This window comes from Staurois parvus, unplaced genomic scaffold (genome assembly GCF_062004578.1).
Source record: "Staurois parvus isolate SC_StPar_1 unplaced genomic scaffold, SC_StPar_1.0 ptg000090l, whole genome shotgun sequence".
Classification (NCBI taxonomy): domain Eukaryota; kingdom Metazoa; phylum Chordata; class Amphibia; order Anura; family Ranidae; genus Staurois; species Staurois parvus.
Window position 1 is genome coordinate 21,938,959 of NW_028317886.1, and position 21,588 is coordinate 21,960,546.

At 39.3% G+C, this 21,588-nt stretch overlaps 1 protein-coding gene across 2 annotated transcripts in view; it reads left to right on the forward strand.

Annotated features, from left to right (window-relative positions):
- NR3C2 (nuclear receptor subfamily 3 group C member 2) overlaps positions 1-21,588 on the forward strand; it is a 514,840-nt gene that overhangs the window by 486,944 nt on the left and 6,308 nt on the right. The window lies entirely within an intron of this gene.

A 21,588-nucleotide genomic window follows, 5' to 3' on the forward strand; every position in this document is an offset into this window, starting at 1 on the left:
GTAGCAGATGGCAAGTATTTTGCACAATTTCTATGTTACTTTACGCTTTGCATAGTTGTCTCCTGCCTTGACATTGAGAAGAGGTCACTGCACTGGTCAATCACATGCTTTTAATAATAATAACATTTACATCATGGCACATACATTTTGTCTTACCAGTTAAAAATCCTGACTTGGAATTAAAAAGTGTAATGTTATACAGACCCCAATAAAATATTATAACTAAATGAAACCCAAGTGCCATAATATGCATTTATTAAACGAAAAACACTAATTTCCCAATTCCCCTTGGGGCTTCTCACACATTCTACAGATGACATAAGCATGCTTAACCGGTGACATAAAGCATGTAACTTCACCACACCCACTGTCATTGGCTAAGAAAGTGCTCTGTAAAGAAGTGTTGGTGACAGTCACAGATACATTACTTGCTAAGATGGTAATTTAATTATAGATATTAACATTTAAGCTGTTATTCATTTTGTTTCATTTTTGTTTCATTTTTCATGACTCTTATTATGCAGTGTACTACTTCTGTGGTCTTCCCCTTATTTAAGACAATTCTAGTTTTCTGGGGCATTTAAGCTACAAAATCTACTTTTGATTGTGTTGCTAACCATGTTTTATACATGTGATGTGACATCTCAACAGGATTGATGTGTATAGATGATTTTGTATATATGGTTGCCACTTCTATCCTAGTACCAGTGTGAGAGCTAAGTGCAGAATTTATCTAGGTGTAGAAAACATTATAAGATGCAAAGTCTGATTTTTACAATTTAACAAAGCTAAATTTTTTTTGAGCCTATGCAACACATTAACTCATTGGAGTGTCCCAAAACAGCAGTAATAATGTCTTCAAGCCAAAAAAACCCCCATGAAATGACAATATTTAGATCATGTAAATACAGGAAGAAACACGTATCCTTGAATCAAAAGACTCATATCTGGGCCACTGGGACTTTGGACCTGGTAGCAGTTGATTTTTCAAAAATCACTGCTAATAACAAGAATCAATGTAATTTAGTATTGTTGGATGTAAAACTTTTTCACCAGGCTGGAGATCCTGTCATTCTAAGATCTCTTTGGGCAAACTGTTTGATTGAGGGTTGAGCTCACAACCATTATTGCAGTCACTTAGAATTGTGCTCAAGAAGTTCATGCGTCTTTTATCCCGTAGCATCCTACCTCCAATAGATTGAAGTTTACTGCTGCAAATCAATACAAGCTACATCAGATTAATTGCATATGAGATAGGTGTCTGACACTGTGAATTATTCTATGGTCTTTTATTTGGCTATATTTCACATTACTCTGCTGAATATTAAAAAAAGGAAACTAGCTAAATTTAGAATGTGGCGGATTATAATGTTTTGACTGTGCTACCTTAACTGCTTGCTTTTCCTAGCAGCTGCCAAGTAAAATTCATGTGCTAAGACCTTTTATTTCCTTGTACATGTTCCTAAACCTTTTCGTACTTCAGTGTAGTTTCACTTTTATGAGGTTTAAAAAAGGCTTAGTAATCTATATCTTGGAAGAGACAGAAGTGATCTGTGTCCATCTTGTTGAAGCAATATGTGGTCACTTTATTTGATGTCGAGCTCAGCTTTGGACTGTACTGAGGTTTGTTATATTGCTGCTGGCATGCGAGAATACCTCTGTCTCCAGCGTGCGTTCATTATTTATGTTTCATACGCGATCATAGGGTGAGATGAGTGCATCTAAGGACAGGCCATAGCATAACAGCTTGGTTTTGTTTAAAGAATGTACATATGGAATTATTTTTCTGGAGTATTTTCTGCTCCCCTTTCCCAAGAAGCACAGTGGGAGGCCGAAAACATGATTCCCTTGGCAGTCATAGATCTTGCTTTAAAGCACATCTTCCTTGCCTGATGCCAATGTCAAAGCTAGGAATCTACATATTGCACATGTGAATGTTGTGATTGTTAGTACTACTGATCCATAGAATTCCTGGCCTCTGTTTTTCTTCTCTAAGGCTAGTATCATTCAGTAGCTTTGTTATGCCATGCCTGCCCACTGTCAGATGAGAATTCTGCCAAACAATATTGTACCAGAGCCAGATTTTTAATTTCTGCCACCTTAGCCCCCCTTGACTGGCTTGGTCTAACACTGGCAAAATCAGATATAAAGACCAAACCAGGCATGGCAATGCTGAAAGAGATAGAGAATGATCTTGCGGTAGTCTCAATAATTTAGCAACCAGCATAAATTGCACTGACCAACAGATTATATAAACATTGACCAAACTGTAGATACTGTGTGTATAATTGTGTGTGTGTAGGGAAAATATGCCACAAGTATGTAAAATGTTAGAATCATATCAACTGTATTTTAATAGATGTATAGATTTAAATTGTTATATCCTAGTCTGTTTTGTCTTGCATTGGATTAACCATGCTTAGGCAGATTCCAGTCTGTTTGGTCATTGCTGTGAATTAGGTCATATACGGTTTCACTGGGGAACAATAATAAGTGCTGCTGATCATTACGAGTGCTACTTGTGGTACAAAAAAAAAGATTTAACAGACTTAAAGATAATTAGGATGATCTGTTAAGCAAACCTGTGATTTTCATGTTCAGGGATTTGCTGTCATGTTCCAGCAGGACATACACACCTTTCCTTTATTTCCTGCTGCTCCTTTCAACCAGTGGGAACAAATAAAATTACTAAGTACTTCCAGGTATGGAGGAGCATGTGACACATCATATAACAGTGCTGGTGCTAGGTGATTGGCCTAGTTCTGTCACATGGTAGCAGGGATAGTCCTTAACCATGTGTAAGCAGCAACTGGAGTGACTTGGAGTTTACTCAGGCTTTACTTTGCTTACTATCTTAGCTGAATAGAGCAGCAGTAAGGTAAAAAGGTAAAGATGCAGCTGGGGAGGGGGGAATTAAAGTCAACTTAGGCCCCTGTCACACAGGGCAGATTCTGTTTCAGTCAACAGGGCATCAGCTCACAGATCCCCCGCTGACCAGATCAGAACAGGCAGATGACACATCTGTGTCCACTCATTTCTTCAGAGTGGATAAGGACAGAGCCCTTTGCTCTATGGGTGGCAGGGAGTAAATGGAGTCCACTGTCTGTTTACACCTGACTTCCCTCCGATCTGGACCCAGAGGTAGACAGGTGTAAATAGACACAAGTCTGTTAACACCTGCCAGTCCATAGGAATGAATGGACCTTCTGATCAGGTCCACCTGAAAAACAGACAGACTGACCTTGTGAAAGGGTCTTATTGCATTGGCCTGTATGTACAAAGCACACACTCACTGTAAAGTGCAGTCAGATCCAGTAATCAGATCAGTAAATGCCTGTATGTGTTCCTGCACTATACTCTTTGTCTTATTAAATACAATAAGTTCACACATACTTAAAAAGAGTACTATTCACAAAGGGTCAAAAACATAACTCATCAGGATAGAAATATGGCAGCTACCAATGCTAATTTGTTTAAGAAGCATGTTCCAGGACTGTTATTCTCATCCTTCCTTTACAGCCTGGTGATTCCTGAGGAGGATCCTCATTACACAAGATTAAAGTTATCAAAAGGCATTAAATACCAATAGGTATCAAGTCATCAAAAGGCACTAAAGTGTTACTAAACCCACAACAGTAAAATCAATCTGTATATGCAGTAAAGAATGCTTGTTATACTCACTTTGGAGCCTAAGGGGTAATCCTCCCTTAGGAGGATTCTCTGCCTTCCTCTTCTCTGATCCTTACCTTCCTACAACTGTCAAAAATCCATCTTCTGATAGAACAAATCCGAGGGGGCACGTTAACCAGCTCAGTTGGTGTGTATTGCTATAGAGCTTTTTTTTTCTTGGGAGAGAATATGTGATCAGCACAGGGCCAATCAGCACTGTCCAGACAGAGGGTCAGGATCCTGCAGCCTCATCGGACAATCAGGGGAGAATGAAAACTCCTCCTACAAGCTTTATCCAATGCTCTGCTGGATTTAGTAATGCTTTAAATATGATAAATAAAGTGAAAATGATTCATTAGGCAACAAAGTTGTAAGACAGTCCAATTTATTAGGAGTAGTAAAGGCATACCAACTTGTTTCTTTTTTAAAATCATTCTAATTGGTTAATGTGGTTTATAGTGATTTGTATTGCCATAAGATTGAAAATATGTGAGAGGCCATATGACTGGATATAAAGTGAGGTAAACTGAAAAAAGTACACAAGGGGCACAAACACCTAGCACATTATCCAAGATTTATTGAGAGAAATGTAAAAGCCAATTTCATACTCACAAATGGCAGACGAAATAGTGCATGTATACAACAACCGGTGGTCAATTCCCAACTGTTGGTGATGTCGGCACCTGATGCATTTTGGGGACGTGTCCCCTTCCTCAGAGCTGGAGCCGACAATTGCTCGTGTCCATCTATATGTGTGTAGTGGGAATCACATGGGTGCTCCAAATCCCTCCCCTCACTGTTAAGCCAATAAAAGGTGAGCAGCAAAACCCTCAAAAGGGGGGGGGTATTATTGCTGCCAGGCCCCCTTTTGGTAGGAAAACTCTACAGCAATTATACATACAATACACTAAAATCCAAAGAAGATTCAAATACAAAAAAAACATAGGTAATGCTGAACCAGGGGGCCAATTACCATGGATACAGACTATATAATAGAATAAGCTCTTACCCCTCACCAAAACAGTGGCTAGATATGGAGGTCTTTTAGGGGCTGCCCAGTTATCCACCAGAGATAAATATAATTGCTATAAGAATATAAATATAAAGTGAGGTAACCATAAAGGCGTGGATGGCTATGATAAGATCTATTCAATATGCAGTGAATATTGTTATTCTCTTGCAAAGTTTGCAAGCTCTTTCCGTTTCATGCCCTTTTATTTACTGACTGGTAATTCTCTTCCCTCCTCTACACATCTGTAGAATTACCTATTATACTTTTAATAAATGTAGCAGAGTAACGGTTTTGAGTGTTTTTAATAATTGTCAAAATATTGAAATAACAACAATTAACACACCAGATGTAAAAGTAGGTTCCATAATGATCCCCTATGAGTGCTAACAAGATTTTGTACACAAGTGATAATGATAAGAATCACACCTTAAGTGTAGTCAGACGCCCTGTAGATATTTACTATCTCCCCTCTATCAGCTCCATTATACAGCTACAAAACAATTACCTAAAATTATTTACTGTGCTTCCATAGTGAATCATTTTCCTTCTATTTCTCTGGATAACAATACTAACCAACTAATATCTGACATGTTTATGCAGTGATAATATGCGTAGTGACCTATCCATGGCTACCATTTACTCAGATCACATTGGCATAATTTGGATTTTGGTTGGTTGCTATAAATTACTGTACTGTAGACACTGATCAATGCCATAGGAAAAGCCTGCTTGTTTTTGCCATGTTGCGTCAGTACGCTGAAAGGAAATTGTAATTTGGAACTCAACTGAAAGGTCACAAGTGTAGCCAGAAGAAATTCAAAAGTGTACAAAGAGCAGTAAAATGTTTTTCTTTTTTTAAGCAGAAATTTACATTCACATCATTATGCAGACAGGCCTAAAATATGAGTTAACAAACACATTAACATTGGCAGATGTCTTGTTAAAAACAATGGCCAGCTAGATATATGATAATCCTTGGGATTCTTGCTACAACTTGGTACTGGTTGCACAGAAATGCACATTATTATTCTATCTATTCACATTATCTAATCGTATAATGCAGTGTTACAATTTCTGTGGTGCTCAGAGCAGTATCACTTTGCTGTTTCCTGGCCTGTTGTCTTATAACAGAGTGACACACAGGCCATGGAGTACTCTTTCTATATGCTCGAAACAGCACATGAGCTTGTTGGAAGAGCAGTATTTTACAAAGTGGAATTCATTCTAAAATAATGCACTGGGGTCCTTGTAGTCGTGTTTTTTTTTTTTTTAATATTGTGCTCAGGGTTCATACATACTTAAAAGAAGCATAACCACTCATACTATCTTAAAATAGGCAAAATATCAGAGAGGAAACCACAGAGCAGACAATATCAGAGATGGAGGAATGAACACAATATTATTGCTCAACCCACAGACACCTGTTTAGTTGATATAAGTTGCAGTCTGATTTTCTGACATGATGGTTTTCTTTTTCATGTTTTAATTGCACAATTACTGTCAAACACATTTTAGATTTATGCTATACTATGCGTTATAATTCATTGTATTATACTTACATTTGTTTCTTTATAAGCAGATGTGTCCAGTTAATACTTTTCTTTATCATTACCATTTCATTTATGATCTATTTTTCATGCTGTGTCATTTTATCAAATACAATATAGCAGACTCCAGAAGGAAATCTGTAACCTTTATGGGGCACATAGACCATTCATTGACTATGGATAAAAATACCCTATCCTAATCATATAGTAGAGGACTTGTATTCATAGACCAAGTTTTGCTAGGACCCCCCCTAGAGTGTACCCATATAACCCTGCTCACTCCGGGAGGCTCTAGTCTTTTGATTGTATCCTTGAGTTATGGACCTTTTTTTTTTTCACTTGAAACTTCTGTCAATGTCTGGCTGCCTATTGACATGAACTGCCTTGAAGTTTCTAGATCAGTTACCAGAGGCCAGAATAACATGCATTTAATAAAGGCCTGAAGGAAAAACAAAATGCCACTCAATGTGATAGCTGTTCCCTTGTCCCAGATTAATGTCCTATAATGACAATGCTCCCCTTATCTGACTCTAGCTCCCTCTCAAGCACAAACCATGTGGCCTGTTTGACAAAAGCGGAATTCTCTGCCACTATGTCTGAAGTCTTAGAAAAGCTCTCAGCACTTCTAGAACCTTGTTTCCAGTGGCCCAAAGTGCTGCAAGTCCTCTTTCCCCCTGACTTTGTTCAGGAATCAAAAGGAGAATTTCTGTACTTGAAGACATGGAGGAAAGTATTCAGAACATTCATTGTGTGATGGAAGCAGCTGAGGATTTTCTTTCCCCTGTATCTTATAAGGTACAAGCTATGGCACAGAAATTGATGTGGTGCGCATTAGTCTTTGCCTAATGGCACCTTATTCTCTGCAGACAAAATAGACCACTATGGATATTCCTGTACACACACAGAATTATTGTGCAGTTTGAGGGTTTGCTCAACCCTGAAAAGGTTTTTACTCCTCCTAGGCTCTTTCTGATATGCATGCTGTGGAAAAGGATATTGCAAAAAAATAGTCTATTGCAGTAGTGGATCTTATCCATTTCAGTTCTCAATAAACACCTTACAGTTCCTGTTGAGGATGTTCCCTCTGTTGATAGGTGTTTTGAATCTCTTTTAAAGGCCTTATTTGCTTTTGCAGGTCCAGCCCTGCAGCCTGCATTTGCCATCATGTTAATTGGCCAGACTATTGTTAACTGGTTGATACTCATTAACACAGACCAGGAACTTGTCTTTGAAGACCCTGCTATCTTAGAATAATTACAGCTGATGCTTGTTGATGCTCTTGAGAATGTAATTCATCACGTCTCAAGAATCTGTTTTCTCCGTGCATACCTGGCAGAATTTTTTGACTAAAAAGCTTGGTTTTCTGAACATGCTTGTAATATATGCCTTGTATGCATGATATTTGATTTTGAATGGTCTCAGCCACCATTCTGGCCATGAGGGCGTGGCCAGAACCGCGGCTGAGGCCATTCCTCAACATTGGACTGGGGTCTGTTGAAGCAGCGTCCATCCCTTCACGTGTATTAACTGACACTGGAATCACTCAGACTCATGCTCCCCTCTTCTCACTTGCTGGTGGGAAGATCCTTTTCTTTCCATCCATAGCTTGGAGCAGCACCATAAGGTATGCTTTTCACTATTTGATTTTGAATGCCTCTTTGGGGAATCCCTTGACAAGTCAATCAAGGATGTAACTGGGGGAAAGGTAATCCTACCCCATAAGAAATATCTTAAGTCCCACTCTTACGACTTTTACCTCTACTCGTAAAAAGGGATCTACAAGAACAGTGAATAAAATTAAATTTTGTTGCGCCTGCCTCTCTGTGTCCAATTATTTAATTAAATAATATCTATCTCTATCTATCTATCTACAGACAAATCAATACATACCGTGCTCAATTCAGTGAATACATTGCTGTTTTCATCCTGTAGTATTCCAACCAGTATCACCATCCGTGCTTCAAACTTGACATATATAGTGTGTCCCACCATTGTTCACATATGCGATCACCATTAGATGAGATCTGGATGAATCAGGTCTAAAATCACTTTTTCCCACCCTGGGGAAGATCACAGGCTTTCCTCCACGAAGTTCCCATTTCAGCCAATGCTGCATGTGCCAAAAGTTGAACTCAAATTTCTGGGTTTATGGCCCATTAAGAAATTGTCCCCCGGTCTGCAATCAAGCTCATACAAAGAAGGATGTCTCCATCATGTAGCATATTAAAAACCAAGCTTTAATAAATAAGTAATGCACTTACATATACATAAAACAATAATGCTGTAAAATGAGTCTGCGGGGCCGTGGCTCCTGTGTCACTTCCGGGTTTTGGACTTGTCACCTGGCTCCGCCCAACGCTTGTCGCCATGGTCACGTGACTTCTGCAAGGGTACGGGCCAGGTGCGCACTCATTTGTTTTATACTGGTGACTGCCATATTTATGAAGACCATGTTTTTGTGTAAACCAGCCATTAATAATGTATTTAGGTACTTCAATTTAACTCATATCTATACTTCCTTTCTAAAATCCTAATTACATACATACAATTAAAACTCTTTAAAACAACTAAGGAACTACAGAGAGTACAATATAATTATATATATATATATACACACACACACAACCGCCTTACTCCATCCAGTGGTTAAGTTAATTAATGCAACCCCATAAAACTCCCATGGGCCACGTATCCTCCATCTAGTGAATAATTAAAACCTTACAATCTCATGTTAATACTTCTGTTGGAGGGTACTATATATATTAAGAGACCCATATAACGTATGTGCTACATATATATATATATATATATATATATATACATACACACACACACACACAACAGTGCCTTACTTAATCTGATGGTTAAAACAGTGGATACAATCCCATATAGATCATTGTAGATAATTCATCTAATATTGGGACATTGTAAAGTTTATTTATTGTATTGAAGCAATTTAGTCACTAAATTGAGCACGGTATACATTGATTTGTGTGTATATGTATATATATTTATATAAATATATATAATTGTTTAATTAAATAATTTGACACAGAGAGGCAGGTGCAACAAAATGTAATTTTATTCACTGTTCTTGTAGATTGTGGAAACACTTCCTATTTGTTTGCAGCCACTCTTAACATATATGTAGTTTGGAGGAAGGTCAGATGGAAAAAGGGACATAGCACAGTGGTAGCGTGGGATAAGTGGTGGTATACTGTCGTGGTAAAAAGGGATCTGTTTTCCCTAGGTGTCGACCTCATAACCAGGGTCCTTTTGTTGCAAGCCTTGGTCCACCAAGCCTTCTCAAAAGCTCTCTGGCCAACACTGTACCCCCAATACTTTACTGTACCAAGGGATTCTTTTTCTCTAGGTGCATTATTTTGAGGTTGGTCAATCTTCCAGCAATGCCAAATCATGTTCCATCGTACAGACACCTCCAGAGATATCAACCTTATTGCACACCTTTTGTGTCATCAGCAAAAAGACATACCTTATCCACCTGACCTTTTAATTATATCACTTACAAATAGATTAAGTAGAATATGACCTAGTACAGAACCTTGTGGTACTCCACCACTGAATGGCCTCTGTTCCGAACGAACCACAGTTACAACTACACTCTGGTATCTGTTGTTTAGCCAACTGCTTATCCAAAAAACCACCCAAAGGTTAAGGCCTACTGTGTAAAACGTTTTTATTAGATCATTAGGTGGAACTACATCAAATGCTTTGTGGAAATCAAGATAAGCTATGTCTACAGCACCACTGTGGTCCAAAACATTAGTGATAGTCAAAAAATTCAATCAGATTAGACTGACTTGATCTGCCCTCAGTAAAGCCAATTTTGTGGGTCCACAAAATTGTAGACCCATCAAAAATCAAACTCCCCATCGATATTCTGGAACCATCATATCATCTCTACATCATGGCACCTCCCTTTAAAAGGTCACCTAATAAGAATACAGTCAAACCAATGCCACAACACTGGCCTACATAAATCATCAAGGGGGGCCCAGAAGCTCATTAGCCCCATAATTCTAATTCTCTAATAAGCACAGGCACGTTCTAGGAGTGGACAGTTGTCAGGGGGACTTCCTAAGCCATCAACATCTAAACTGGGGAGAATGGTCTCTGCACCCCAGAATATATTTCAGAATCTTTGTCTAATGTGGGAAACACCAGATGTGGATATTCTGGCCTCCAGGTTCAACAACAAACCAGACAAGTTTGTGGCTAAGCCCAGGGATTCTCTAGCCTTCACAGATGACGCTCTGGTAATTCCTTGGACTAATTTCTAGATGGTTTATGCCTTTCCTCCAATGAAGACCTTCCATCGACTGCTGTGCAAGTCAGAGGAGGAAAGAGTCCTGACGATTGTCATCACATCAAATTGGTTTAGAAGGATATACTAAACAGACATACTTAGACTTCTGGTGGATGAGCCTTGGCCTCGGCTTCCTCCTGACGGTAGTCTCACTTGGGTTATATTCATATTTTTTATTTTTGTGGTTACAAAGCATGAGTGTTGTGGTACAGTTTGACTGAGGTGAGTCAGTGTGTTTACTGAGTATGAACCGACTTGTAATAAAGTACAGTTCGCAGCAAGACATGCTCTTACTGTGTACGCTGATAACTGTTTTGTCAGTTTTGGAGTGTTGCATAACTGCATTGGAGTGATATTTATACTGCCTGTTGGAAATCATTGTAATGGTCGCAAATTTGCTACTTTCTGAATTACCAGGCTGCTAGATCTAAATATTTATTTTGTGTAAATAGGATATGATGTGATAGATGCTAACCTCCATGCATACTGTGGACAGATCATTTAGAACCAATTGATTAGACTCTGTATGGTGCTCAGTATTCAGTTGACGTCAAGCAATCTCCACCTTACTACACTGCACAGGGCCTAATCATAATACATCACATCCATCTGTCTAAAGGCTAACACCAACTAAAAATGATAATCCACCTAGTGGCTGCAGCTATCAGAAAGTCAAATGATGGTGTCAAGTGCCCACAGTGAATTCTCACAATAAAGGATGTAGAAATAATTCTTAATAGCAAAACACACAACTGCCTTTGACAAATCTTGTCACTGGAGTCTTTAGGAGATATAATGACTACTTCACTTTCATTGTCCACACAAAAATAAATTGTTTTGGAGAGTGGTATACTTTTACTTAAAGTGAAACTCCAGCCAAAACGTTTTTTTTTCTGGATCAAATGAGGAAAGTTTAGAACCTCCCTTGGGTATTTATTGGTGTGTGTATCTTTGCTTATTGAGGAGATTAATTATCTTTGTTTGTCTTGATGACTGGTGTTAATGGGAAAAAAGTGAGGGAATATGTAACATTTTACAGCTGTCACCAGAAGTGATGGTGAGATTTCTCCCCATACTTTGGGATGATTTTCTCTAACTTTCTGTTTTGTCTCTAAGAGAACAATAAAAATCTTTCAGTCTTTCCAACCCATCCCTACTTTATTTAATACTAGAAAATGGTTTGGCTGAAATCCCACTTTTAAGCTTTGTTAACATTGGTGTGGGTCGGGAAGACTCACAAAATCACATGCATTCCAGACCCGCAGGCAATGTGTCCTGTTCTATAGCAGTCGCACAGGGTTGCTGTGTATATCTGCCCATAGAATGTGATTATAGGATATGACTGCATTCAGGTATACGCCAGCACTTGCAGAAATTTGCATATGGATTTACAACCCTGGTCACAAAGTGTCTGTGTTCAGGGTTGTATGTCCCTCCAAGTGTTTAGGAATGTACAGGTGTACAGTGGATATAAAAAGTCTACACACCCCTTTGAAAATGTCAGGTTTCTATGATGTAAAAAAATGAGACAAAGATAAATTATTTCAGAACTTTTTCCACCTTTAATGTAACCTGCCACCACCATGCTTCACTGTGGGTATGGTGTTCTTTTGGTGATGGGCAGTGGTGTTTTTGTGCCAAACATCTTTTGGCATTATGACCAAAATGTTCAACTTTGGTTTCATCAGACCATAACATATTTTTCCACATGTTTTTGGGAGACTTCAGGTGTGTTTTTGCAAACTTTAGCCAAGCTAATCCACACAGCCAGTACTTGCCAGATATTCCTGCAGCTCGTTTAATGTTGTTGTAGGCCTCTTGGCAGCCTCCCAGACCAGTTTTCTTCTCCTCTTTTCATCAATTTGGAAGGAACGTCCAGTTCTTGGTATTGATACTGTTGCGCCATATTTTCTCCACTTGATAACGACTGTCTTCACTGTGTTCCATGGTATATCTAATGCCCTGGAAACTTTTTTGTACCCTTCTCCTGACTGATACCTTTTAACAATGAGATCCCTCTGATGCTTTGGAAGTTCTTTGGGGACCATGGCTTTTGCTGTAGGATGCGACTAAGAAAATATCAGGAAAGACCTACTAGAACAGCTGAACTTTATTTGGGTTAATCAGAGCCACATTAAATGATGGCAGGTGTGTACCGACTATTATTTAACATAATTTTGAATGTGATTGCTTAATTCTGAACACAGCCACTTCTTCAGTTATAAGAGGGTGTGCACACTTATGCAACCACATTATTTTAGTTTTTCATGTTTACTTCCCCCCCAAAAGATTTCAGTTTGTTTTTCAATTGAGTTGTACAGTTTATAGGTCACATTAAAGGTGGGATAAGTTCTGAAATGATTTCTCTTTGTCTCATTTTTTTAAATCAAAGAAACATGACATTTTAACAGGGGTGTGTAGACTTTTTATATCCACTGTATACCCATGTACATTCGCATCCTGAAATAGCTTTTCATGGGCTGCTGTATGCAGCAGTTGTGGCTCCAGGGGAAGATTTTCCATAGGTTTTGTATGCTTCTACAAGCTCTGCAGCCCTATTGTGGCCATGAGCACGAGTCCTTAGGGTGCCCATATCCCCAGACCAGACAGGTTGTAAGAGTGTTGTTGTCAATTTCAATTAGCATCTTAAAGTACAACTAAACGCAGCACAAGTCTGTTATGTAAGTGGCTGTAAATTTCATTATAAATTGTAGATTTTCAAAAGTCATTATTTGCTAAAAGTTTACCTATCCTATCTCATAAATATAAACATTATTGTGTTAATATCCTTGCATACAAGGCAGCTGATGCTAGGTAGGCTTAAGCCTGCTATAAATGGAGCGATCAACACAGTCAAGTTTTGTTGGGGGAATCCCTCCTGCAGAGCCATTGTGATCTCTCGTGGGGGGTACAGGGGAGCTGTCCCTGCTGGGACTGCTAGCGGTCATTATTGCCACTAGCAATAATCACATGTAACATCCCACAGCCTGGTTGTATCCAAGTTTATCAATCGATCAACCTGGGTATATTCAACCTGCCCATACATGGTTCAAATCTTGGCCGGTCCCTGCCGAACCGTCTATGGCTGGCTTTAGGGAGCACTAGAATTACTAGAGCTCTGCTAGTGTGCTATCTGTACCATGCATTCTATTATTCCCTTCAGTAATTATGTGGATAGGCATGGTCTACTGTTGAAAAACAAGGGGCAACATTGACTGCAATGAAAGCCTGGCCCAAAATGTTGTCATCGTGTTGCACTGTAGTTCTAGTGAACACAGCTGACACAAGTGTGACAATGGGGATATTAGTTTGACTGAGCTTCAGCATCATCACTGGCCAATGCACCTATATATGGTACACCTTTGGACCTATCTAAGGTACTTTTGTGATGTTACAGAGCCAAGTTGTTAAAACCAACAGCACTTTCTTGACTACAGGCTGTATTACATATTTATGTTTCATTTTAGACCATAGTTCTTCTTTAATTAAGTAAAAAAGTATATTTCATTTGAAAAAAGAAATACTTTGTTATATAAAAAAAATTGCATTCTGTGTAACAGGGATATTTGGATGCTTGAGTAGCTAAGTCTGCTTTTTGGAACACATTTAGGCGGCATTTACTCCAGCATGCCTACAAAAATCCTTATAAATGTTGTCATTGTATATTTAACTAAGCTTACTGCTAAGCAGCCAGAAAGTTTTAGTCTAGATTCATGTTAATATATTTTAGGCCTCCATCCCAGGATTATTATTATATAGGATTTAAATAGCACCAACAGTTTGCGCAGCGCTTTACAAAATGAAGGTAGACAATACAATTACAATACAATGTGGAAGAGGAAAAATGAGGGCCCTGCTCATTAGAGTTTACAATCTAGGAGATTAACCTTTGCAAATTGTTGATTATGTAGCATAATGATGATTCCAGCCACCAAATGCCACCTACAATCACCTACCATCACCTATAAGCTTGAATGTTAGGCCTGCTAGAAAGGTAGTGTGGAAATATGACAAAATGTCTGCCATCAAATGACCTTGAGAAAATGCAGTATTTTTCACTTATTATTTCTGAAATCCTGTCGAACAGTTGGGAAACAGACTGAATTGAAGCTAGACTTAAAGAAATTACTGCCTTCACCCTTGGCTGAGTTTTGTGAAAAGGCACCTTTTGTACTGTTGTCATATAAATACGAGGAGAAGATATCAAAATAATAAGTAATATTTCAAACAAATCAATAAAGGAAAAAAAAAAACCTTGCCTGGCATATTGTGTGTTTACATCAAGCGGGGGTGACTCACATTTCCTGTTCGTGAGAGACGTAGATTTGTGATGAGATAATAATTAGTTATGAGTGACTGATGTGGTGAGGAGGGTAGTGCTTTTCCTGTGCATGGTTTCCAGATACTCTTTGAGAGAATGAAGAATTTTTGTAAGAATGACAAAAGTGTTGTAAAGTGATACCTTTATCAGCTAACAATACAGGAAATCATTGCAAGAGTAAAAGGCAGCCCACTGTTATTATTTCATTTTACAAAAGTGCTATGACTCTTGCATCTCTATTACTGCTGACGTGCAAATAATTGTTATTATTACTCTTTATTAATACAGTATATCATCAGCCTTTTCTGTGCAATTAGAAAATTGAGATATATAGCCCAACAAGCAATGACTTGTACAAATGGGGAAAAATATGTGTTGTCCACTCTAATGACATCCTTCATTTCGTAACTTGCATAAGAATGACTATTGGTGACTGCAAGAAACACAGTTTCCTTCAAAATGAATGTGTGTGATTACATCCTGTATAATTATAGGACAGATAACACACCTGCTTTTCCATAATTTATAAACGAAGGAATCGTGCACACATAAAGCCCCAAGCTGTGTTTGTGGATTGGTGCGGCATAAGTGGTGACACTATCTTCATCCTCAATTCTTAATGTCCCACTCCAGTGGAGTGCCCCAATTTTGCAGCTTTCAAGCAGTATTGGGACCAGAGAAGTTGTCACTTTCTAGGAGCTTGCAATTTATTAGCTGCAGTCTCCCAAGATTTTGTGGAAAGAAAAGCAAGCAGTGGCGGTGCTAGCTGAATCTCTGGAAACTAGACCATTGCAAGTAATCGGTACATGGTTGTACAACTTCTCTGGGAAGACCTTTTTCCATCTTCCATTTTTATCACTAATGTATTTTGTACACTTGTAACACTATTGTCTCCTGTTGGCCTAGTAGTCTTGGGAGAGATTTACTAAAACTGGAGAGTACAACATCTGGTGCACCTCTGCATAGAAACCAATCATCTTCTAGGTTTTTTCATCAAAGCTTAATTGGTCAGGCTGAAGTTAGAAGTTGATTGGCTGCCATACACAGCTGCAGCTGATGTTACACTCTCCAGTTTTAGTAAATAAATCTCATAATCTTGAATCCTGCTCTCTGCTTTTAGTATATCTGTGTCTCTGTAAGTGGCCTTTGGAGGCTGCACAATCTGCTCTCTGCCATTGAGTTACATGCCTACCCTTTTCTATTTGGCCATTTCTTTTCCTTTCCTGTGACTCTAGGGAATTTGTCTTAGGTATCTCCATAGGTGTTGTAGGTATCTTCAACACCTGTGCCCTGCCACTATGGTATCTCCATGTGACACACCATGCCTCCCCCATCACACACAGCTCAACCTCCTGAGGAGGCTCAGATATGTGTATCATAGCCACCCATCTGGTTCCTACAGCATTTGCGGCTGCAGCAAGTGGCAACCCTATCCAAATGACAAACATATCTGAGAAAAGTTCCATGTACTGCTTGCCTTATCTTATGGGGTTTTTTCGTTCTGTCACTTCACACAAAGATATAAAAATGATTTGGTTCCAAGTAATTTATATGCAAGGCAGCTGAAATACACCTAGGCTGGGCAATGGAAGACCTATAATCATCGTGTGGAATCCAGAATAGCATACACATGAAGCCATAGTTGCTAGGCTAATGTTATGTATATACCTACAATGACAACAAAGTACATGAATGTATTTATTGTGAAGCATTGGTGAAAACATGCTCAGTGATGCATAGGAGTTTCCCCAGAACATGTTAACTGATATTTTGTAACCTGTATAAGGACACCATACACATGAGCACCAACCCCAAGTATGTTTCTGATATGGAGAATCCTCATGCAGTCCCTAGTCAGTGCAATAGCATATATTTAGAAAATGTCCTACCTGTGCTTGCTGCATGAGGAATGTACAACACATGATTGTGTATGTACCCTTAAAGTGAGCTATGCATTGGCCATGTAATACAAACTGGGGAAGCATGTGTAAGTCCTTACACAGGGCTAAAGCCTCTTTTCTCACCCTCATGTGACCAAGTTACACGCCTGAGTGGGCAATCGCCAAGCACCTGTCCTGTCACATGCTCCCTATAGCTAGAAGTAATAGCTATTTCCGCTCATTCTTGAAAGCCAAATAGAGCAGCAGGGGAGTAAAGCGATGGTAAAGCATGTGCCATTGAGGAAGAAGGCAGTGATACAACAAATGTGATAACAGAGAAGCAGTTCTCCATCAGGAAACACCCGATTCAGCAATGCGTGTGCTCAGGCTCCAAGATGTCCTCCAAACACTGGATACAGGATACAGAAAGCAGGAAGTGTCGGCAACTCCAAAATCCTCTGGAAAGTTTTATTAGTGATACAGGAGTGACATAGAAGCACGCTTACACATTTCGGCAAGTAGCCTTGATCACAGAAATGTCACAGCAGTGAAGTAAACCCCTTAGAGCTGATTCACACACGTGTGGTGAGGATTGAAGCTCTGGTTTCACAGCTAATTGATACAGTAGTTGTTCAGCGGTTCAGGTCAGGTTAGGTTTATATCAGGTTCAGGACAGGATTAACTCAGGATCTTACCCTGTTCATACATATGCAGTTTAAAAACCACTGCAACTCGTCATGTTGGTGGGTTGTGTTTCCTGTCTTTCTGTATAATGTTTCGAAAAATCCTTAATAAACATATTGAAATATAAAAACCATTCCCATAGAAGTCAATAGCCTGTAATCCACACCTGAACCGGACCGCACTGCACTGCTCAGAAATCAGACATGACTCTTTTTAAAACCGTATTGAATCCGCAGCGCCAGTGCACTGGACACATGTGAACAGGCACCATAGGAAGCAATGTTTTTTCACGTCATGCAGTTTGGATGCGGTTTAAACCTCATGTAATCCGCATATATGTGAATGGGCACTTACATGGGCAAAACACGGGTTCACCTTAAAGTAAAATCTGTAATGAGATAAATATGGAATCTGCCATTGATTACCTGTTTTGAAAAATAATGGTTACTTGGCTGAACCACCAACTTCAGTATTGTTTAGGTCACTGACCCACGAGTATGCAAATCTGAAAAATCAGAGACACGTTGGAAGGTCGGGCCTGTGGACTTTATTCAGGTCAGTGACTCTGATACTAAAGTAAGAGGATCAGCGTGACAGACAGGCAACTAGTGTTTTCTGAAAGAGAATTCAGACGTGGCAGCCTCCATGCTTCTCTTGAGATGGAATTCAATGAAAAAAGAAATCAGTTTTTAAAGCATTACCTCAGGTTACTCTTCGAAGGAAAAGACGTGCTCCGGAAATAGGCTGTGTGTGCTTCCACTGAGTTCTGTTTCTTTCCCTTTAATGACACCTATAGGACAATAATAGTATTGTATTGAATGGAGCAGTATGGCTAGGACTAATTGTATAGTTCAGAACTATGTGTAGACTGAGAGTTTATCCTGTCTTTCATCAAAGTATTACTTAGAGGACAAGCGTTGGAAATGTGTACATGCTGCGTGACAGAATTTTATGTATTAAACATGGTTAGTGCGAATGTGCGTTAGCTGCTGATTGGCCAAATGTCCTTTCCTTGAAGACTCAGCTTTTTTAAAAAGATCTTAGTCTTGTGATTATACATAAAGGGAATTCAAATGTATTTTTGTTGGTTTTTTATTTTTGAAAGACTGAAAGGCATTGCCTTTCTATCCTTTCAATTATAGAAGTGATATTTCCTCATTAAACATTATATATTAACATCTTCCCTACCACGCTATAGCCGAAAGACAACTACAGCGTGGTTGTCTAGTTCCATGGATGTAATTCCAGAACACGCCCCCTGTGCGCCCCTAGCGGCATGCACCTGGCACCGCGGGTGATCGCTGTGTCCTACAGACACACCTGATCACATGATATGGTAAACAGATCAACGGGTAAATACATTTTCCGGTTATCAGCTGCACTTTCCTTACACTGTCACAGTGTGAGGAAAGTACTGCCGATAACCAGCAATTGTCAGAGAAGTGATCGGCACTGATAGTGCCCAGCAGTGCCGCCCACCTGTACCCATCAGTGCCACCCACCTGTGCCCAACAGTGTCACCCACCTGTACCCATCAGTGCCACCTGCCTGTGCTCAGCAGTGCTGTCCACCTCTGCCCACCAGTGCCACCCACCTGTGCCCATCAGTGCCACCCACCTGTGCCAATCAGTGCCACCCTCCTGCGCCCAGCAGTGCCACCCACTTGTGCCCATCAGTGCCACCCACCTGTGCCCAGCAGTGCCACCCATCAGTGCCGCCCATCAGTGCCACCTATCAGTATCCATCAGTGCTGCCTATCAGTGCCTCATATCAGTGCTGCCTATCCGTGCCACCTCATCAGTGCTTCCTATCCATGCCACCTCATCAGTGCTGCCTATCAGTGCTGCCTCATCAACACACATCAGTGAAGGAGAAAAATTACCTGTTTGCAAAATTTTATAATAGAAACAAAGAAAAACTTTTTGTTTTAAATTTTTTGCTGTTTTTTGTTTATAGCGCAAAAAATAAAACACCCAGTGGTGATTAAATACCACCAAAAGAAAGCTCCATTTGTGTGAAAAAATTATAGAAAGGTAATATTGGTACAGTGTTGCATGACCGCGCAATTGTCATTCAAAGTGCAACAGTGCTGAAAGCTGAAAATTGGCCTGGGCAGGAAGGGGGTATAAGTGCCCGGTAGGCAAGTGGTTAATGTAATTCTGTTCTTCTCTATAACTCAGTTGATTTGTTGTGATTTAGACAGTAAGTGGAACTAGTACTGTATAGCTAATAAAGTTGGATCTTCCAGCGTGTATACTGGTTCCAGGCCACAGCCTCATAAAGTAAAAAGTGAGAAAATGGGGATGAAAGTTTGAGAACTTCCAGGCGGTAAAACAATATAGCCGTGGCATCTGTATCCCGACACAGTTTAATTTAAGGAAAAACTCAGACACTTTCTGAAACTAACACATGTACCAACAAAGTGCTAAAAGTTAAGAGCAAACCACCTAATGTCAGTTTTATGTTTACCGCGGCTCTAACTGTAAGCTTGTTAGAATATCTCTTCCTTTGGGAACTGTTAAAATGGTGCTCACTTGTGGCAAAGCTAGAGGCACACTGGTGATAGAAAATATCTTGAAGCTCGAAGGATACATGACAAAGCATTAAGTGAATGAACTGGAACAGCTAGAGGAACCCTAGAAGACAGCAGGAGCTCAGTGTTACATAGGAGTAGAATACAAATCACATTATGTGAAGATATGTTGCTTGTGTGCGTAGCATAAATATTCTTTATACCTCTCTATATTATCAGTGTATTAAGGAAAAGGGTTTGGGGCAGGTAAACTTTTCAGTGTAAATTCTGTTCAAGCTTTGTACAGTATGTGAATATACACTGGGGCTGATGTATTAAAGGAATAGAAGCAATGCTCACTTTAACAAACCTCGTGCTCTGAAAGAATTCCATTTTTTTCTATTTTCTTTTGTATACGATTAGTTATTCAAAGTAAACACAGATTTACCTCATTTTTCTTCAGAAAATCAACCCCACTGTGTTTAAAGTAAATGCTTTATTGAACCATTTCAGATTCCTAAGGAATAGATGGTAGGAAGGCAACAGTAAAATGTAATAAATGGAAATGTGGGCTGAGTGAAGCCGGCTTGTAGCTTGGAGGCCAGTCTGACCACAGGCAGCCTGGCCTGATGTTGGCCTTCTGTAACCTCCTGCATAGCAATGCTTAACCACTTCCCGTCCGACCCATGTACAGAAATGGCTGGACGGGAGCAGTGCCGAAGCGGGTTGACGTTTATAAACAGCCCCGCATTAACTGCCTGTGCTCACTCCCTGGGAACATCGATTGCTGTATGGGACCTCTGTGTGAGGTCCTACTTCATGTGATCCCTGATTGGCCAATCAGTGATCACATGAATCAAGCAAGATGTCACTTCCTGACATTGCTTACTACGTGTGAAATCAGGGAATGATCATAGAGGTCACATGGTACAAGGCTATTCACAACAGCCTTGTACCATGTGACAAGCTGTGACCAATCACAGTTCTCACAGTATTTCTCAATGGCTGCAAGAATGCAGCCAGAGAGAAGGAGAAATGATTGTTTTTACAGCCTTTATGGGTGTAAAAGCAATTAGTGTAAAAAAAAGACAAAAAAATCTTCATCACCACCCCACAAGTAGTACAATGTCACATGGTGACACTGTACTACTAGGGTGACGGTATATTAAAAAAAAACACAAATAATAATATAAAAATGTAAAAAAAAATTTTTTTAAAAAATATAATTTTTGGTTATAAACTAATTTGGGTTTTTTTTTTTTTACTAAAAAGATAGATGAATAAATTTTGACCAAGATGTATGAGGAAAGATTATTTATTTGCAAAATTTTATAAGAAAAACACTTTTTTTCAAAATATTTGGATCTTTTCATTTATGTAGCAAAAAAATAAAAATCCCAGTGGTGAATAAATACCACCAAAATAAATTTTTATCTGTCTCAAAAAAATGCTAGAAAATTCATATGGGTACAGTGTTGCATGACCGCCCAATTGTCATTCAAAGTGTGATAGCGCTAAAAACTGAAACTTGGCCTGGACAGGAAGGGGGTGAAAGTGTCGGGGGTGAAAGTGTCCAGACCTGAAGTGGTTAAAGAATATGTCAACCCAACATTTCATATCCCTGATATGTACCTGC